At 36.9% G+C, this 17,714-nt stretch overlaps 1 pseudogene; it reads right to left on the bottom strand.

Moving 5' to 3' along the window:
* Positions 1-16,040: 16,040 nt before the first annotated feature.
* Positions 16,041-16,979, bottom strand: LOC116811356 (large ribosomal subunit protein eL6-like; annotated as a pseudogene).
* Positions 16,980-17,714: the final 735 nt, after the last annotated feature.

Raw genomic sequence — 17,714 nt, 5'->3', positions numbered from 1 at the left:
TGGACAAACTTTTGTTGGGAAACTTTTATTACTTCTCTTTTTTGGGGGGTGGGGGGGGATGGAGTTTCACTCTTGTTGCCTATGCTGGAGTGCAATGGCGTGATCTCGGCTCACCGCAACCTCTGCCTCCCAGGTTCAAGAGATTCTCCTGCCTCAGCCTCCCGAGTAGCTGGGATTACAGGCATGTGCTACCATGTCTGGCTAATTTTGTATTTTTAGTAGAGACAGGGTTTCTCCATGTTGGTCAGGCTGGTCTCGAACTCCCAACCTCAGGTAATCCGCCTGCCTCGGCCTCCCAAAGTGCTGGGATTATAGGCATGAGCCACCGTGTCCGGCCTGGGAAACTTTTCATTAGTTTTTGATCACATTACTCGTTATTTTTCTGTTCAGGCTTTCTATTTCTTCCTGATTCAATCTGGGAATGTGTCAGATGTCCAGGAGTTTAGTCATTTTGTCTAGGTTTTCCAGTTCTTTAGTGTATCGTTGTTCATAATAGTCTCTGATAATCTGTTGTGTTTATTTTGTACCACTTGTTTTGTGATATCTGTTGTAATGTCTCCTTCATTTCTAATTTGGGTCTCTTCTATTTTTTTTTTCTGGGTTTGTCTAGCAAGTGGTTTATTTTGTTCTTCTTTGCAAAAAACAACTTCTGGTTTCATTGATAATTTTTATTTTTATTTTTTGAGAGGGAGTCTTGCTCTATCACCAGGCTGGAGTGCAGTGGTATGATCTTGGCTCACTGCAACCCCTGCCTCCTGGGTTCAAGCAATTCCCTTGCCTCAGCCTCCCAAGTAGCTGGGACTACAGGTGTGCACCACCACGCCCGGCTAATTTTTTGTATTTTAGTAGAGATGGGGTTTCATCATGTTGGCCAGGATGGTCTTGATCTCCTGACCTGGTGATCCACCCACCTTGGCCTCCCAAAGTGCTGGGATTACAGGCGAGAGCCACCACGCCCAGCCTCATTGATCCTTTGTAGTTTTTTAGTCTATTTCGTTTAGTCCTGCTCTGATCTTTATTATTTCTTTCCTTCTACGAAATTTGGGTTTGATTCATTCTTGCTTTTCCAGTTCCTTGAGGTGCATTAATAGATTGTTTATTTTAAATCTACTTTTTTAATGTAGATGTTCATTGCTATAAACGTCCCTCTTAGCACTGCTATTGCTGTATTCCATAGGTTTTGGGATACTGTGTTTTGATTTTCATGTTTCAAGAAATATTTTTATTTTCTGTTTACTTTTTATGGACACAATAGTCATTCAGGAGCATTTTGTTTAATTTCCATGTATTTGTACGTTTTCCGAAGTTCCTCTTGGTATTGATATCTGGTTTTATTCCATTGTGATCTGAGAAGATACTTGGTTTGATTTTGATATTTAAAAAATTGTTGAGACTGTTTTGTGGCCTAACATATAGTCTGTCTTGAATAATAAGAAAAACTGCGTATTTTGTGAGTGTTGGATGCCATATTCTGTAAATGTCTGTTAGGTCCATTTGGTCTAATGTGCAGTTTAAAGCCAATGTTCCTTTGTTAATTTTCTTTCTAGATTATCTGTCTAATGCTGAGAGTGGGGTGTTGAAGTCCACAACTGTTATTCCACTGGAATATATCTCTCCGTTTAAATCTAACAATATTTGCTTTATATATGTGGGTGCTGTGGTGTTGGATGCATATATGTTTAGAATTGTTATATTCTTTTGCTGAATTGATTCCTTCATTGTTATATGATGACTTCATCTCTTTTTACTTTTTTTGACTTAAAGTCTGTTTTATCTGATATAAGTGTAGTTACTCCTGCCCACTTTTGGTTTCTGTTTGCATGAAATACCTTTTTCTACTCCTTTACTTTCGGTCTACATCTGTCTTTACGGGTGTTTCTTGTAGGCAGAATATAATTGGGTGATGTTTATTTGTTCATTCAGCCAGTGTATATCTTTTAAGTGGGATGTTTAATTCATTTACTTACGATTATTATTGATATGTGGAGGTTTATTTCTGTTATTTTATTATTTCTCCTTGTTTTATACATACTCTATTCTTTTATTTTCTATGTTTTTAATCGTTGTGATTTGGTAGTTTTCTGTAGTGCTAACATTTGAGTCTTTTCCTTTTTGGTGTTTGCTCTACCAGTGGGTTTTGTGTTTGTTTGTTTGTTTTCATGGTAGTAGATAGCATTCTTTCACTTCTGGGTGTAAGATTCCCTTAAGCATTTCTGGCAGGGTTAGTCTAGTGATAAATTCCCTTAGCTTTTGCTTGATTGGGAAAGACTTTATTTCTCCTTCATTTGTGAAGAATAACTGTGCTGGGTGGAGTACCCTTTGGTGACAGTTGTCTTATTTCAGCACTTTGAATATATTATTCCATTCTCTTTTGGCCTGTAAGTTTTATCTTGAGAAATTCACTGTTAATCTGATGTGAATTCCTTTATAAATAACTAGATGCTTTTCTCTTGTTTATAAAATTGTATTTTCATCTTTGACTTTTGAGCTTGAGTATAATATGTTGTGAGAAGACTTTTTTTGCATTATATCTACTTGGGATCTGTGAGCTTGCTACATCTTGATGTCTAAATCTCATGCTAGACTTGGGAAGTTTTCATCTATTATTTTGTTATATGTAACCCTGCCATTTACTCTTTGCCTTTCAGGACTCTGAAAATTTGAATATTTTATCTTTTTATTGTCCCATATGTCACGTAGGCTTTGCTCATTTTTTTTTTTTTTTTTTTAATTGAGACAGGTTCTGACTCTATTACCCAGGCTGGAGTGAAGTGGCATGATCTTGGCTCACTGGAATTTTTGTTTCCCAGGCTCAAGCTGTCCTCCCACCTCAGCCTCCTGAGTAGCTGAGACTACAGGCATGCAACACCACCCTCAGCTAGTTTTTGTATTTTTTAGGGGTTTCACCATGTTGCCCAGCCTGGTCTCGAACTCCTGGGCTTAAATCAATCCACCTGCCTTGGCTTCCCAAAGTGCTGGAATTACAGGCATGAGCTGCCACACCTGGCTGCTTATTATTTTTTATTCTCTCTTCTTCATTTTTGTCTTACTGAATTGTTTCAAAAGACCTGTATTCAAGTTATGAGATTCTTCTGCTTGATCTAGTCTGTTGTTGAAATTTTCACATGTATTTTGCATTTTGTTCAATGAATTCTTAATTCCAGAATTTCTATTTGTTTCCTTCCTGAGATATTTATCTGTTTGGTAAATTTCTCATTCATATCCTGAATTGTTTTGCTTACTTCTTTGTATTGTTTTCCAGCATTTTTTGTATCTCATGGAACTTCTCTAAACTCTGTATTTTGAATTATTTTTCAGAGTTTTGTAAATTTTTTTGCCATTGAAAACTGTTGAGGGGAAATTATTACGTTCTTTTGGTGGTCTCATATTTCCTGTTTTTTTAAATGTCTCTTGTGTCTATGTTGATATCCTTTTTCCTAAAGATGTATCTATGGTGTTGGTTGTGTACAGCACTTTGGCTTTGATTCTTGGTGCATGCAGTAGTGTAATCTTTATATGATTTATTTGACTATAAACAGCATCAGTGGTTTCTGTGATTTCCTTGATGATTTAGGATGTGGTTATTAGTGGAGGCTATGGTAAAGTTTTGCTAGTTATGGGGACACCAGGTGGGCCAGTCTTCTAGTCCCAGTGGTGACATTGGTGGGCTGAGTGTGCTTGTCCCTGGACCCTGGATGTTGTACTCTGGTGCCAGTGTTAGTAGGACCACGTTGGCTGATTCTTGGTCCTCTAAGTGGATTGCTCAGATGCTAATAGTGACAGCAGTAGGTCTGATGGGTGCACAGGTTCTTAGGCCCCTGGGCAGCAGGTATGGCAAGGGCTATGACAATACCAGTGGCAGGAAAACCCTCTGGGTCCCGAGAAGTTCATGCAGATATTGCAGTGGTTACAATGTGCTGAGTGGACCAGTCTCAAAGCTTGTAGGTGGCACGTGCAGGTAGGTACCAGCTATTGTGGTCGCAGCAGGGTGAGTGGGCCCACCCATTGTGCAGGAGGGTGGGGAATGTGTGCTTCGTTTTCTTCTCAGCCCTTGTAATGGGAGCTTGCACTTTACTCATGCTGCAGCCCCCATGGTGCAGCAACTGCAGGGCAGGAAATCTGTCTGGGTGCATGAAAATGCATGGTGGTTTTGTTGCTGGAGGATGTGGGGTTGCAGCCAGTGGTCCCTACTTTGTCCCCAGCAATAGCAGCCAGCCATGGTGGTTGCTCGGGGTAGGCAATGCCAGTGGGGCTCCAGGGATGTGGAGGCGCTCATGCTCTTGAGTCCTAGGGCAGGGTGCAATGTGTTGGGGTGTGGGCTCTCAAAATGGCAGATTACAATAGCTGCTTAGGACTCCAAATTTGCCCGAGGTCCATGTTTTTAAAAATTCTAAGGAAGGACTTTTTTTCTTTTTTTTTTTTTTTTCAACTCAACCCTGTGCTGAGACTAAGATAGGCATTTCCTTTCTGCCCTTTTCAGTGGGGTGGAATTTTTTAGCTTATCCTTATAATGAAGGTCTTAAACCCTTACAGTAACATCTAAGTTTTCTGCCACAGTCTCCTAAGGATTTTCCCTCCTTTGATGGGTATTAGGCTTCATATCCAAGGCCTGTGAGACAAATGGTCATAAACATTGATGCTCAAGGTCACCAGGGATTATAGATGATTCCAGAGTGAAAGCTAGCTTTTGTACTTACTTTTCTAGATTTTTGCTTTACCTTCATTTTTGGCCTTTAAGGATTTTTCTTTCTTTCTTGCCAGTAAAGCTTTGCAAATACAAATACTTAATTACATATATTTTAGCCAACATTTTCAGTTGTTTTTCCACAAAATAATCATTCAAATTTTCTAGCCTGTTCCACTGCCCAAAAGAGATGTCTAGGTGGAGTCTTTATAGATAGAATTTTATCCAAAATGAATAGCTAATATTTATGGAATGCTTACTGTATACATGCTAATATTATGCTAAGTATTTCCCATGAAGTGCCCCATTTAATCCTCACAAAAAAAACCACATGAGCTAAGTATTCAGTTTTCACATGCAGAAATTTAGTCCTAGAACAGACTGTACACTTTCCCTAGGTCACATAGCTGAAAAGTGGTGGCGACAGAATTCAAGTACATCTCTGTTTCATGCCAAAGTTAGTGTTCCAAAACATTATCATACCCTACTAACCAAACTAAAATGTTTTTGAAATGACTGTTTATTATGCGTATGGATTTAATAACACCATGATGGCAGATACAGTTACTGTTTTATTCACTACTGTACTTCCAGTGCCTGGAACATAATGGGAGTTCAATAAATGGATCGAGCAAATAAACAATAAAGGCATATAGAGACTCTTACTGTTATATATGTAAATATTGAGTCAGATTTCCTGCTGGTGGTAGGCTGAAAACGTGATAATACCAAGTCTTTGGGCATATGCTAGTGCTCAGTGTTCTAATGCTGTTATTTCAAATGCTCTGATCTTCAATAATTGTATTTATTTCCGCTGTGAAATCCATAACACACCTGTAGTCCTGAACACATACTGTTTGTTTCCAGTCCATGTGTTCAGGGCTTGAGAACGAGTGACTTTTCACCTATTTCTTTTTCTTTTACACTATTTAGATAGACTCTCAATCATTATTAGAATGTTGAATTTCTGCTACTAGTAGTGATTATTGAATGCCTACTACTATTGTTTTATACTTGATATGGTTTGGATCTGTGATTCCACTCAAATCTCATGTTGAATTGTAATCACCATTGTTGGAGTTGGGGCCTGGTGAGAGGTGATTGGATCATGGGTGTGGATTTCTCATGAATGGTTTAACATCAACCCCTTAGTGCTGTCCTCATGATAGTAAGTTCTTGCAAGATCTGGTTGTTTAAAGGTGTCTGGCACCTCGCCCCCCACCCTAACCTCTTGTTTCCGCTCTGATGAGATGTGCCACTTCACCTTCTGCCGTGAGTAAAAGCTTCCTGAGGCCTCTGCAGAAGCCGCGCAAAGGCTGGCACCATGCTTGCTCTACAGCCTGCAGAACTGTGAGCCAACTAAACCTCTTTTCTTTATAAATTATCCAGTCTCAGGTATTCCTTTATAGCAATGCAAGAATGGCCTACACAATACTTATTCCTCAAAATAATTCTGCAAGTTCTTCTTGTCTCCATTTAACAAATAAATAAACTAGGGAATCACACAATTAGCAGAAGAGCAAGTCATGAAGCCACCTGTGACTGCAAAATTCCTTGTGCTTCACTTGTCCAGATTATTCCTCATGCTCCCCAAACCCACTCTGCACTTTTAGACAGAGACCTTTTCTGATACTGTGCCTTCTTCCTGAAGATCCTTCCTCTTTTAAAGGACTAGTGAACCTCTACACATCCTTTAAGGCACAACACAAATATATCCTCCTCAATGAAAACATTCACAAATCCCTCCTGATCTTCCTGCCTATTTGCTTCCTAGCATTTTGCATATTAGTAGTCACATTGTTCTATAATGAATCGTGTCTATCTCCCCATGTACAGTTGTGATCCAGGGTGATAATATCATTTTCTTCACTGCATCTCTAGCAGCTAGTGTGGTACATGGCACAAATGGCATGAATGAATTAGTTACTAGATTTAATGGAAGTAGATAGAAGTCATCTGGGAAAACTTTATGCTAATAATTCTTTACATAGTCTTAACCCCTTGTCTAAAAAACACATCTTTCCTTCTTTTTCTAAACTCTCTCTTTATTCTCTTTGAGGCAGTTTTCAGAAAATCGTCTTAGGTATCATCAAAATAATATGACAAGACTTCAGACTTGTGTATAAATTTACAGTTTTCAAAACACTTTCCATTACATTTTGTTTTCTGTTCAGCCCTCTGAGATGGCTTGGGCAGGTGGTTTTCTCCTGTCTTACAGATGAGGAGGCTGAAAGCCAGATCATATGCTCATAAAGTGTTAGAAGCAGGAGTTGGTCTCTTGTCTTCCGGCATGTAGCCCCGAGCTTTCTACTCTTCTCATCTGTCCCTCTTGTGGTTAAAAGAGTGTCTTTGGAAGAGGGAAGTCTCAGTAATTTGAATCATGTTAAGTTTAAATAAATGATCACTGGATGATGTGGTTCTCCAACGTGAGTGTAATCACTAGGAAAGTATGTTTAATTTGTGGATTGCCAGGCCCTATCCTCAGAGATTCTGCTTTACTAGGTCTAGGGTGGAGCCTAAGAATTAATGAATACACCAGGTAATTCTGCTGCAGATATTTCTTAGGCCACAATTTGTAGAACACTGGAAAAGAAAAGCTGGGCTAAAATTTGTTGTTTATTGGTATGTTCAGAGCAATATGTTTTCTCCTGAGTACAATCTGTATTTGTTAAGAGCAAGGGTAAGTACTGCACAGTGGAGGAAGTGGTGAAAGTAGGAAAGGGACAATAGCAAGCCAACTGGCTAAGAGATAAAAAAGAAAAGCCAAGGTGCACACGATGCTTGAACTGCCTGTTAGTCTTTTTATAAGATATAGAAAGTAAATCTGAGAACATATTCTGTCAAGTTTGTATTATTTGCTGTAAGTTTCCTAGGCATTTTATATTGGAAAAAGAACTATATTGATGCAATTCCATATCTAGCATTGCCATTTGTTCTTTTACTTCCACAGAAGGTGTTACTTTCTATTTTTTCCCTCTCTGCTCTCTAAACTAGGTAACCATTTGGTTGTTTTTAATTGTCACATTTGTTCTCATACCAACATGTTAAATGTAACTTGCTCAAGAGCCAAATCTGCAAATTTCTTTTGCTTCTTTCTGAAAATCCGCACAAAACTAAAGTGAAAAATCTTTGTTTCTTTTTTAGTTTGGGTTCCTCATTACATTTCTAAAGTTATAGGCTTATTACTGCCCAGAAGTAGGAGAGAATTCAGATTCACTTTCAGCCACTCATCATATTCTGAATATTCTGAGATAAACAATGCAGATAGAGACTGAAAATGTCATATTTTAAACATTAAAATTTACCTGTGAAGCAATATTTTTCCTGCATATCCAATTTTTTTATTGGCTTCAATATAACATTGACAATGTCTTCTTCAAAATAAGATTTTGCTTTCAAGCTCTGATAAAATCATGAGAAAGAATGTAACATACCTTTTAAAATATAAATGTAAAGAAGAACAAATATTTGACAGGTTAATAGCAGTCAAAATAAGTCAAAAAATATGAATGCAATGCAACAGAGTTTTATATATCTATATATACAACAAAGTTAAAGCACTAAAGGGAAAGACATAATTAAGAGTTTAAGGGAACATAACACACTGAACTAGAGTGTCCAAGAGTTTATATCAACTCTCTACTTTTATATTCAGCTCCCTCACTCATACTCTATAACAGAAGAATGTTTTTTGGGAGTGCTGAGAGGGCAGGTGAACAACTATTTCAAGCCTACTATGTAATAGGCACTAGGCTCAGAATATTTTACTTCATTCCAATAAAATCCTGTAACATCTCCAATTTACAAATCAGGAAATGAGTCTCAGAGGTTAAGCAACTCGTCTAGAGTTACATAGCCTGTGAATGGCAGATTAAACCCAGGTGTATCTGATTCCAATGTTTATGCTTTTCAACTAATTATCATGTTCCCAGGCTTTTTAGGTATGACAACTTATTTTTCCCAGAAATGATAATTATTTTATTACAGAAAAAGAACAAAGGGGGTCTAGAATGATAGCTCATTATATCTTCCTATTTTTCAGTCTAATTCTGAAACATTATACCTTGTAAAGAGTGTACATACAGTTTCAAAGTTGAAAAGAGTATTGTTTAATTTTTATTTAATGTATTTAATGGACACATTGTAACTGTACATATTTATGGGATACAATTTAATGCTTCAACACATATCTATGTGTATAGTAATCGAATTATGGTAGGTAGTGTATTACCTCATGCATTTGTCATTTCTTTGTAGTGAGAACATTCAAAAGCTTCTCTTCTAGTTACTTTTATGGTATGTAATATTTTACTGTTGGCCAGTCACTCTACTGTGCAATAGAACAGCAGAATTTATTCCTCCTGTCTAATTGTAACTTTGTACCTCTTGACCAACCTCCCCCTTTACACCTCTTTCTCTTTCCCTCCCCAATCTCTGGTAACCACTGTTGTACTCTCTGCTTCTATGATATCAACATTATTAAAGATTCCATATGTGAGTGAGATCATGCAGTATTTGTCTTTCTATGCCTGGCTTATTTTACTTAACACAACAACCCCTGGATCTGTCCATCTTGCCACAAATGGCAGGATTTCAGTTTTTATCGCAAAATAATATTACATTGTGTATATATACCACATTTTCTTTTTTCTTTTGCTCTCTTTCTTTCTCTCCCTTTCTCTTTTCTTTCTTTCTCTCTCTTACTTTTTTCCTTTTCTCTTTCCCTTTCCTTTTTCTCTCTTTCTTGAGACCTGTCTCCCAGGCTGGAGTGCAGTGGGATGACCATAGCTCACTGTAACCTTGAATAGGAATTCAAGGTTACGCTCAAGTGATTCTCCCACCTTGGTCTTCCAAAATGCTGGGATTACAGGTGTGAGCCACAACGCCCGGTCTGTTTGCCACATTTTCTTTATCTGTTCATCCATTGATGGACACTGAGGTTGACTCTATATCTTGGCTATTGAAAATAGTGCTGCATTAACCATGGGAGTGCCACGATCTCTCTGACATACAGATTTCATTTCTATTGAATATTTACCCAGTGGTGGGATTGTGGGATCATATAGTAGTTCTATTTTTAGTTTGTTAAGGAACCACCATACTGTTTTCCATAATGGCTGTGATAGTAAACAATTCCACCAGCAGTGTCTAAGTGTTTCTTTTTCTGCACATCCTCACCAACACTTGTTTTCTTTTGTCTTTTTGATAATAGTCATTCTAACTAAGGTGGTATCTCATTGTGGTTTTGATAGGCATTTCCCTGATGATTGGTGATACTGAGCATTTTTTCACATATCTGTTGACTGTATGTCTTCTTTTGAGAAATGTCTATTAAGGTCTTTTGTCCATTTTTTTTTTTTTAATAAATGCCAAATAGCACTGCGTTATTGTTAACAATAAGGTTAACAGTTTTTTTATTATTATTATACTTTAGGTTTTAGGGTACATGTGCACAATGTGCAGGTTTGTTACATATGTATCCATGTGCCATGTTGTTTTGCTGCACCCATTAACTCGTCATTTAGCATTAGGTATATCTCGTAATGCTGCCCCTCCCTCCTCCCCCTCTTTTGTCCATTTTTAAATTAGGTTATTTGTTTTCTTGCTGTTGAAGTATATAAGTTCCTTATATATTCTGAATAGTAATCTTTTGTCAGATGTATAGTTTGGAAATATTTTCTCCCATTCTGTAGGTTGTCTTTTCACCTTGTTAATAGTTTCTTTCACTGTGCAAAAGCTTTTTAGTTCAATATAACAGCATTTGTTTGTTTTTGCTTTTTTTGCCTGTGCTTTTGAGGTCTTATTTAAAAAATCCTTGCCCAGCCCAATGTCATGAGGTATTTATCCTGTTTTTCTTCTAGTAGTTTCATAGTTTCAGGTTTTACATTTAAGTCTTTAATCTATTTTGAGTTGATTTTTGTATATACTGATAGGTAGGAGTCTAGTCTCATTCTTCTGTGTGTGGATATTTAATTTTCCCAGAGCTACTTATTAAATAGACTTTTTCCACAAAAATCAGTTGGCTGTATATGTGTGAATTTATTTCTGGGCTCTCTATTCTGTTTCCTTAGTCTTTGTGTCTATTTTTATGCCCACACCATGCTCTTTTGGTCAGTATAGTTTTGTGTTATATAATATATTTTTATATTTATAAAAAATAATTGTAAATATTTATGGAGTATACGTGATAATTTGTAGTGTATTTTGAAGTCAGATAGTGTGATACCCCCAGCTTTATTTGGTTATTTTGTGGTTCGATATCAACTTTAGGATTGCTCTTTCTATATCTACAAGAAGTGACATTGGAATTTTCATATGGATTGCACTAAAACCGTAGCTCTCTTTGGTAATATGGCCATTTTAACAATATAAGTTTTTTAAAATTCATAAAAATGGGATATCTTTCCATTTATTTGTATTCTCTTCAATTTTTTTCATCAAAGTTTTACAGTTTTCAGTGTCGAGATCTTTTACCTCCTTGGTTAAGTTTATTCCTAGGTATCTTATTTTTAGTAGCTAGTATAAATGGAACTGGTTTTTAAATTTCTTTTTCAGATAGTTCACTATAGCATATATAAATGCTGCGGATTTTTGTATGTTGATTTTGTATCCTGCAACTTTACTTAATTCATTTATTAGTTCTAAAATTTTTTTTTTTTTTTTTTGCTGATGTATTTACAGTTTTCTATATATAAGATCACATTGTCTATAAACAGGAACAATTTGATATTCTCCTTTCCAATTTGGATGCCTTTTATTTCTTACTTTTGCCTAATTGCTCTCTAGGACTTCAGTACTGAGTTGAACAGAAATGGTGAAAGTGGATATCCTTGACTTGTTTCTGATCTTACAGAAAAAGATTTTAGCTTTTCACCATTGAGTATGATGTTAGCTATAGGTTTGTTATATATGGCCTTTGTTGTGTTGAGGTAGATACCTTCTATACCTAATTTTTAGAGATTTATTTTTAATCATGAATGGTTGTTGAATTCTGTCAAATGCTTTTTCTTCATCTTTTGAAATGATCATATGCTTTTTGTCGTTTTGTTAATATGGTGGATCAAATTTTTTATTTGCATATGTTAAATCTTCCCTGAATGTCTGGCATGAATCCCACTTGATTATGGTGAATGATCTTTTTAATGCACTGTTGGATTTGGTTTGCTAGTATCTCACTGAGAATGTTTGCATCTATGTTCATCAGGGATATTGACCTGTAATTTTGTTATTTTTGTTGTGTACTTATTTGTTTTTGGAATTAGGCTAATACTGACCTCATAAAATGGGTTTGGAAGTATTCCTTCTTAATTTTCTGGAGTATTTAAAAAAGAATTGGTATTCATTCTTCTTTAAATGTTTGGTAGAATTCATCATGGAAGCCATCAATCAGGTCCTGGGCTTTTCTTTGATGGAAGACTTTTTATTACTGATTCAATTTCCTCACTTGTTATTGGTCTGTTCAGATTTTCTATATTTTCATAATTTAATCTCAGTACACTGTATGTTCAGGAGTTTATCCACTTCTTCTATGTTATTAAATTTGTTGGTATATAGCTATTCATAATAGTCTCATGATCTTTGTCTTTTGTGGTATCAGTTGTAATGTCTCCTTTTTCATCTCTGGTTTTATTTATTTCAGCCTTCTCACTTTTTTCTTAGTCTAGCTAAAGGTTTGTCCATTTTATTTATCTTTTCAATAAGCCAACTCTATTTTGTTGATTTTTTAAATTGGTTTTTAGTCTCCATTTTATTTCTACTCTGAGCTTTATTATTTCCTTCCTTCTACTAATTTTAGGTTAGTTTGCTCTTTTCTTGTTTCTTGCACAATATTGTTAGGTTATTATATATCTTTATTTTTTGGTGTAGACATTTGTTGCTATAAACTTTAGATCTTAGATCACATAGGTTTGATGTGTTTCCATTCTCATTTCTCTCAAGGAAATTTTTAATTTCCCTTTCAATTTCATCATTGACTCTTGGTTGTTTAGAAACATGTTGTTTAATGTTCACATACTTCGAAAGTTTCCAAAGTTTTTCTAATTGTTGACTTCTAGATTCATACCATTGTGGTCAGAAAAGATACCTGATATGATCTCTGTATTCTTAAATTTGTTAAAAATTGTTTTGTGGCCTAACATGTGATCTACCTGGAAAATGTTTCACATGTAGTTGAGAAGAAAGTGTATTCTGCAGCTGTTAGATGGAGTGTTTTGTAAATGTTTGTTAGGGCCATTTGGTCTGTGGTACAGTTTAAGTCTGCTGTTTCTGTTGATTTTTTTGTCTAGATGATCTGCCTATTGTTGAAAGTGGGGTGTTGAAGTGCCCTACTTTTATGTTTTGCATCTGTCTCTCCCTTTATATCTAATAATATTATTTGCTTTATATATTTGGGTGCGTCATTGTTGGGCACATACGTATTTACAACTGTTATATCCTCTTGTTGAATTGATCCTTTCAGGCATTTTATATATGTCCTTTTCTTTGGGGTCTGTCACTAGAGACTAATTGTATTCATTTCGGAGTGTCATGTTTTCTTGCTTCATGTCTTTATATCCCTACATTGATCTCTGCACATCTAGTGGAATAGAAGCTTTTTCTAATTTTATAGAATAACTTTTATAGAGAGAGACTTTTGCCTGTAGATGACTCCCTAGGGTGTTGTTTGGGTATGGGACATTGGCTTTTTTTTCTGAGTAGATTCATTAGTGTGATCCCTGTGCAGTTTTTTCAGTTGTAATCGGAATTAGTGATGTCTGTTATTGCCTCAGGGGCGTAGGCTGTAGGAGTTTGTCCTGATGGTGGTGCAGGATGCCTAGCAGTGGGTCCAATTTCAAGATTGCCCCAAACCATAGGTGCCTAGTCTTAGGGTTGGAAGATGCTCAAGGTGGGTTTCTACTCTAAGTCAGTGTAGCTGTATGTACTTCTAGCTGCTCTCCAAACTGGATTTGGGGCCTTTGAGGACCAAGGAACTTTTAGATAGCAAAGATGGCTGGTGTATGTGGCAGCAGTGGGGACTGATGGAGATCTCTGTCTTGCTTTTTCTCCATAAGAAAATGTCTCCCCTGATTCTGAGCTCATTCAGGCAGGGGAGACCTTGTGGCAGAGTCAGGATGCCTCGCTCCCCTCTCTGTGGTGTTATCAAGGGCTTCCATGCTTCACAAGGATTTCCCTTCTCCCCTGGGGCTCTCCAGTGTACTTCCTCAGTCACTTTAGTCAAAATACAGTTGTTTATTCATTGTTTTAATTCATCTTTGTGGGAGTGACGGGTACCAGCTAACTCTAGTCAGCCATCTTGCTGACGTCACTGGAAAGAGTATTTGAAATAACTGACATTTAACACAGCTTTCAGATAATATGGTTTGAGTTACTGTGCCCTGGAAAATGAAAATGGAACTTGTAAAATCATGTTCATTATGTATTAGTATAATGTGGAGAGGCAAAACTCAATTTAAAAAGAGAGATAAGATATTTATTTCTGGCAAAAGCCTATACACATAGGTAAGCTTTTGGAAAGAATTGTACTTTGGGCATCCCAAATTGGACATCCATGATAAGCAGGCAGGAATATAGATGTGTCTGGAGATCAAAGCTGGGGAGTCAGAGCTGGAGATTTAAATTTGAGAAATCAATACGTAGATAGCATGTAAAGCCATGAGACAAGATGAGTCACCCAGTAAAAAAGTGTTGATAGAGAAGTGGACAGAAGACAGGAGCCTTAAGTGCAAATACGTGATAACTCATTTTCAATGCCCAAATATTCTCAGACTGCTTCCCTAACGTACATGCATACACACATGCACACACAAACACACAAAGATAATAGTTGTACTTCTAGTATCTAGTTGAATTTAGACACCGCATACACTTGTGATATGTAGCATCACTGCTAAAGATGAGACTATTAATAGACATAGACTTCTGAAGGGTTGTTTGGAGACATTTAGGGTCACACAGAACCAACGTGCCACTCAGTTTTAAGAGCTCTGTGGCATAGTAGTTGGCTTTGGCTGTGGCATCAAATTATTTCGGTTTGAATTCCAAATCCACTATTCCTATCAAGTGGCCTTGGACAAAGTATTGAATTTTGTTGTTGCCACTCAGTTTCCTTGTTTATGTAATAATAGTATCTACTTCATAAGATTCTTATGAGGATGCAATGAGCTAAAATAGGTAAAACATATGGTAGCTCACCAAATGTTCACAATTCTTATCCAAGAATTATGTAACGGAGTTTGAAGGGATCCTAGCAGCTTTCTTTTCCAAGCATCCCGCCCTCCAGGAATTCTCTCAGGCAGCTCACTACATCATGAGGCCGTTGTTTCTATACTGACGAGCTCTTGGTGTTGCACAGCCACTTTGTATGTGGAAACCAAACCTACCTCTTCTCACTGCTACACTTGGATTGTATTTTTGCATTCCAGAGAGCTACAGAATAAGTTGTCTCTTTCACTGAATCTTCAAACCCTGGAGGCAGCTCTCATGTGCTCTGTTGTCTTTTTTTCACCCTGCTCCTTTAACCATTCTGTACACAAAATGAATTCCAGACTTCTCATACTCCTGGGCTTCAATCCATCTACAGATATTGCCATTTGTCAAAGTTCCTTTAAAATTTGCCTATGAAATTTGTACATCAAGACATACAAGTGCTTGTTATAGAGCAAATGTTAAGCCACATCTGATTTGAGCTGAGATGGATGAAGAAAAACAATGAATCCATTTAGTGTTTGTGATGCTTTTAGGCTTGGCAACTTTAAGAAAAATAAAGTAAAACTATTTTAATTATTTTGCTAAGTGCAAACCTAAAGTAACTTCCTAAAGTGTGTTTCTAAATTGAGAAGAACTCACCTGGCTTTTGGTGATAGGCATACCTGTTTATAAATGAGTGATTTCAACATGTGGGTCATAACATATATGAGAAAGATTCTTTCAATTTTAGAGTGGCTTTTCATTAAAAATATCCTAGCTGGACACCTGTGAAGATTCATAATCCATTATCTTGTACATTTCTATAGTGCCTGTTGCCACAGTAACCTACTCAAACTGAGATATAAGACAATAAACAAATAAGCTTGAAAGACCACTATAGTCACAGATGACTTGAATCATGAATATTATACTATGATGAGTAGGACAGTTGATGATATTCTACTGAAAAAATGATAAATCAAGATTGTAAAGGCTCCTGGAACAACAAACTGTAAAGAAAGATTTCTGACAATACTATTCTATGTGCTATGGGTCCACACAGAAGGTAAAGGTTGAAAAAATGACTGTTTTCACAAAGGAATACTACTCAGCCTTTATTTTTTATTTATTTAAATATGTAAGTTATTTCATTAGGTGGTTCTTAAGGAATTTAGAACACTAATTAGTGAGGATAAATTCCATTCATCAGGGCAAACACAGATCACAGGTAGCCCTGGAGCTGAGGAATAGCTTTGAGTTTGGTAAAATTTTTGAGTCCACAGTTTTCTGATCAACTTTGTACTGCTCTGTAATCTCGTATTTCTCTCTTTCTGTGTTGAAGATCTCACCTTCCTGGTGTCTGGGCTTCTGTAGCTTCTTCTTCTTGAAGTAAATGTCAGTAAGATGTTTTTGGATTTTCACATTGCTGATATCAATTTTGGTTGAGGTGGCAATGACAAATTTCCGACGTGCTCTTTGTAGAGGAACTCGATTGTGGACCAGAGGTCCAGTCACAAGTAACAGGTCACTAGTCAGCTACTTCAAGAAAACCACCCCGTTGCCTCTGTGGCACCTAGTGAGGATGAGCAGAATGGTCCCACGGGTGATGCTGGCTCACAGTTTTCTCATGTGCTGACTGAAGGGATTTTTGACATGGCTCAAAATCTTTTTTTTTTCCTTTCTTTTTTTTTTTTGTTATTATACTTTAGGTTTTAGGGTACATGTGCACATGGCTCAAAATCTTTCGAGTCATATCTTTAGTAGGATAATATCTAGGCCCTTTGAGAAGTTTAACCAACCTGGTACTGCTATTCTTGTTATCATCAATTGGTTTTGCAACAGTTGCAAGAAACTTCTCCTTTTTCTTTTCAACCTTGGGTTTAGCGGCAGAGTACTTCCTCTTGTACATGGCCTTTCTGGAATACATAGCAGATTGGGAATATCTGGCAATTCGTTTGACAAGGATAGAATTTCAGCTGCAACAGGGCTTTCTCCTCTTGGGCTTTTTAGCCTTGAGGGTACCCTTTTTCACCTTGCTACCAGTATCAGACTTCTTGGCTTTGAGTTTCTTCTCCTTAGTATCTGGCTTCTCAACTTTTTCACCTGCCATCATGCAAGATGGGAAAGAGCTATTCAGCCATTATAACGAAGGAAATTCTGTCAGTAGTGACAACATGAGTGAATCTAGAGGACATCATGCTAAGTGAAATAAGCCAGGCACAGAAGGACAAATACCACATGATCTCACTTAAATGTGGAACCTAAAGAAGTAGAATTAACAGCAGAGTAGAATAGTGGGAGAAAATTTTGCAATCTATCTGTCTGACAAAGGGCTAATATCCAGAATCTACAAAGAACTTAAACAAATTTACAAGAAAAAAACAACCCCATCAAAAAGTGGGCAAAGGATATGAACAGATATTTCTCTAAAGAAGACATTTATGTGGCCATCAAACATATGAATAAAAGCTCATTATTACTGGTCATTAGAGAAATGCAAATCACAACCACAATGAGATACCATCTCACACCAGTTAGAATGGTGATCATTAAAAAGTCAGGAAACAACGGACGCCAGAAAGGATGTGGAGAAATAGTAATGCTTTTACACTGTTGGTGGGAGTGTAAACTAATTCAACCATTGTGGAAGACAGTGTGGAGATTCCTCAAGGATCTCGAACAAGAAATACCATTTGACCAAGCAATCCCATTACTGGGTATGTACCCAAAGGATTATAAGTCATTCTACTATAAAGACACATGCACATGTATGTTTATTGCAGCACTATTCACAATAGCAAAGACTTGGAACCAACCCAAATGCCCATCAGTGTTATACTGGATG

Source organism: Hylobates moloch, unplaced genomic scaffold (assembly GCF_009828535.3).
Source record: "Hylobates moloch isolate HMO894 unplaced genomic scaffold, HMol_V3 SCAFFOLD_7, whole genome shotgun sequence".
Lineage (NCBI taxonomy): Eukaryota > Metazoa > Chordata > Mammalia > Primates > Hylobatidae > Hylobates > Hylobates moloch.
Note: the sequence above shows the minus strand (reverse complement) of the source record. Positions and strands in the feature narration are given on the sequence as shown.